Source organism: Leucopleurus acutus (assembly GCF_964270905.1).
Source record: "Leucopleurus acutus genome assembly, chromosome: 3".
NCBI lineage: Eukaryota > Metazoa > Chordata > Mammalia > Artiodactyla > Delphinidae > Leucopleurus > Leucopleurus acutus.
The window spans coordinates 143,548,026-143,552,021 of NC_139145.1; the positions used below are offsets into that span (position 1 = coordinate 143,548,026).

The following is a 3,996-nucleotide window of genomic DNA, read 5'->3' on the forward strand; positions in this document are numbered from 1 at the left end:
CAGTGCCCCAGCCTTCTAGACCAGAGGCTGATAGCAGGGATCCCTGAGCGTTGTGACTGGCTGGAGTGACTGCCTGGAGGGCAGAGCGCTCACTCCCTCTGTGCATCCTCCAGCTGCTTCGCTATCAAATCCTGCTTCTGCTCCACTAGCACCTGATAGAACTGATGTGGGAAGTGTGTTTTAGCCAGATGAGCTTATCCACCATGATTAGGTGGAAAATTTCAGGCTTCTAATACTTGTAGGTCTCACCACGGGACAATATCAGCTTATTGTTCAGGAAGCAGCAATGGAGGAACAGCTCTTCCTTCAATGCACACAGGTCCAGGAAGTTTTCCAAGTTGACCCAGATATAGGGGCCAGAGCCACAATTGAGAAGGGATCTTCAATGCCTTCAACTTGTTAATGATGTACCTGTGAGGGTTAGCAGGTGGATACACTTTGTCAATCTGTTCTCTGTCCTGGAGCAGCCAACACAGTTTGTGCTGGGTGATGCCAGAAACGCTGCAGAGGCAGCCAGAGGAGCTCACAGCAGAGCCCACCTCCTTGTTGTGGGTATACAGAGTGCCAAAGCAGAAGCCAGAAATGATAAAATCCTTACTGGTGCTTCAGATCACATGGGCCCTGTTGAAACCAGGCAAACTTTCCATGCCCAGAACACTGTGAAATATCATGTATTCATCCAACACAGATAGCATGTAAATCTCATCTATAATGACACGTAGGTTGCACCGCTTGGCAAATTCTAGGTATTCCTTCAGTGAGTCCCAGGAGTAGAGGTCACCCAGAGGATTCTGAGTGTTAATTAACACAAGGTCTCTGACCTTACTGCCCTTAAGCATAGCCTCAAGTGGGGCTTGCTCCACCTTCTACACTTGAGCTGGAAAGGATGGATGTTCACATCGGTGATCTCACTGTCTGGGTGGACAAGCATCAGCTCAACTTTCACATACCGGTGGGAGCTGAAGAGGAAGCCACCATAGAAGGTGGTGAGGGGTCAGAAAGGCCTCACCTGAATCGCACAGAACCATGGTCAGCACGGAGAAGACAGAGTGGCAGCCATTTAGAACAACCAAGTTTTCTGGATCCAGGTGGGCAGGTGTCTTGCAGTAGTAGGTCAGGAACGAGCCCACTTCTTCCCAGGGATGGTTGCCCTCTCTAATCAGGATATTGCAGCAGGATCTCCTCAATGCAGTTCATGTCACTGTGATTCAAAATTTCAGTAATCAGATCAAAGCACAGCTTATTCTCACTGGTACCAAGATTAATGAAACCCAAAGTGTTCTTGTCCTCATGGTATTTGTCTCCATGGCAGTTCTTGTAGCCCTAGAAGCTGGAATGGTACAAGGCAGAGATGTCAATCCCACAGTTGAATAGGTCATGGCTGGCAAATGCAGCTTCAAAATCACTCCATTGAGGAACTAGCTGGTCAGGCTGCCTGGATGATGGGCCCACTGCCCACCTCTGACTTCACCCCTAGAGTCCTGGGAAGGGCAAAGCAGTTGGAGTCCCAGGCCACCCATGGCCCCAGACTACAGGAGGTAGACCAGTTGGCATATTAAGTGGTCCAGGAGGGCTTCCTGCTCCTGGCTGGCCTGATTATGCCTCTGCTCTTCCAGCACCAGGTCCTGCTGCATGTGCTTGGTCATCAGCTGCATGATATGTTCTTCAGTGATCTACAGCAAATGCACCAACATCTCCATCAACTGGCTAAGAATATTCTGGTTTCTGAGGCCCTGGCCCCTCATCAGGCCACAAGGCACGTGGAGAGTGTCTGATCAGTGATTCATACTCTGGGTATTTGCACTGGCCTCCGCAGGCTGGCTGAAACTTTTGCCTCTGTTTCCATTCATCTTTCTGTGGTCTAAGATCCTTATGCCTGATGAAATCATCCTGGAACGTCAGGGCTCAGAGACCTCTCCAACACTCTCCTCTCACTAAGCTTGCTTATCCACCTTTTTTTATTATAATCATCCTAGTTAGTTTGAAGTTATAGGTATTTCATTGTAGTTTTGCCTGGTATTTCCCTACAGACTAATGATGTTGAGCACCTTTTCATGTGCACATTGGCCATTTGTATATTTTCTTAGGATAAAGGTATATTCAATATTCTTTTCCTACTTTTTAATTGAGCTATTTGTCCTTATAGTATTGGGTTGTCAGGATTCTTTATATATTCTGGATACAAATCTCTTATCAGACATATGATTTGCAAATATCTTCTCCCATTTTGTGGGTTATCTTTTTATTTTCTTGATTGTATCATTTACAGCACAGAAAGTTTTAATTTGGATGAAGTCCAATTTAGCTATTTTTTTTCTGCTATTTCTTTGCTTTTGGTATGATATCAAAGAAACCATTGCCTAAATTAAGGTCACTAAGGTTTACTCTCATGTTTTCTTCCAGGAGTTTTCTAGATGTAGTTCTTACATTTAAGTCTATGATCCATTTGAGTTCATTTTTGTGTATGGTGTGAGGTAGATGTCCAATTTCACTCTTTTACATGTGGATATTCCATTTTCCCAGTACCATTTGTTAAAAGGATAATTATTTCTTCCATTGAATTATCTTAGCACATTTGTTGGAAATAAATTCGTCATGAATGTAAGAGTTTACTTCTGGACTCTCAATCCTATGCCATTGATCTATATGTCTATCCTTATGACACTACCACACTGTCTTGATTACTGTAGCTTTATAATAAGTTTTCAAACCAGGAAGTATGAGTCCTTTAACTTTGTTCTTCTTTTTCAAGATTGTTTTTGCCATTTTCAGTCCATATCCATTACTTTAAGCTGTTGAGAACATATTCTTCCAGCTTGCCTGGTTCCAGACTGAAATGTTTCTTTTAGTCCTTCCTCAAATGCCAGACCATTCATTCCCTTTGCTTGCAAACATGTTGCATGCCTCCCCAAATTATCACTCATGGTAATTAACAATGAGCACAAAGAACAGCTGGAAATCAAGGACAGGATGGAAAACAGGGGCTTTTAAAAGAAAATGACAGATTTAGGTCACCAGAAAGTCTTTGAATAGGATGTTGTGGGAACAAAGTGACTGTCATGGTGAAAAATTAGATCATAAATCTTAGAATAAATCCTAAAACAGATCTCTTGTGTTTTCCTCTTCCTCATGTGGACTGGGTAGATTGTGTTGATTAAGTTAGTTCATTCTCTCAGACTCTTCCAAAATGAAATAAAGCTGTGCTGTTTCTCATGTTCTTATTGCAGACCCTGCCTTTTGGCCTTTTGAAGTTAGTGTCTATGAGAATTTTTATACCTGTTAGAGATTAAGCATTTCATGCTTTAATTATGTTCAAATGAAAAAAGGTTATCATTTGGAGATGCACCTATATTGAGAGGGTTGCAATAAACATATCTATATATGAGGGCTTCTGAGATCACATGACCATGTGTGAACACTTTACGTAGTCACATCAGACATTGTCAGTTGGCCAAAGAAAGTTATTTTTTTATTATAGTATTTATTCATTTATTTTTTTATTGGAATATAATTGCTTTACAATGTTGTATTAGTTTCTGCTGTACAACAAAGTAAATCAGCTATATATATATATATATATATATATATATATATATATATATATATATCCCCTCCTTCTTGAGCCTCCCTCCCACCAGCTTCATCCCACTCCTCTAGGTCATCACAGAGCACTGAGCTGAGCTCCCTGTGCTATGCAGCAGCTTCCCACTAGCTATCTGTTTTACACATGGTAGTGTATATATGTCAACGCTACTCTCCCAATTCATCCCACCCTCCCTTTTCCCCACTGTGTCCACATGTCCTTTCTCTATGTCTGGCCAGAGAAAGTTACTGCTCTCATTTTACAGAAGCATAACTGAAGTGCCAAGAGGTAAACTGACTTGCTTAGGTAATTGAGCATGGCAAGGACAGAGCCAGTATGAAAGCACAGTATATCTGCCTCCTGGAGATGCCATTAACGGTTAAATTGTGTCCTCCAAAAGAATATGTTGAAGT

At 42.2% G+C, this 3,996-nt stretch overlaps 1 pseudogene across 1 annotated transcript; it reads right to left on the minus strand.

Moving 5' to 3' along the window:
* Positions 1-229: 229 nt before the first annotated feature.
* On the minus strand, positions 230-2,924 carry LOC309958952 (putative inactive 1-aminocyclopropane-1-carboxylate synthase-like protein 2; annotated as a pseudogene). The gene is made up of 2 exons: positions 2,787-2,924; positions 230-1,323 (listed from the first exon to the last, which is right to left on the minus strand). The product of its transcript is annotated as a putative inactive 1-aminocyclopropane-1-carboxylate synthase-like protein 2 (transcript).
* Between the last annotated feature and the right edge of the window lie 1,072 nt (positions 2,925-3,996).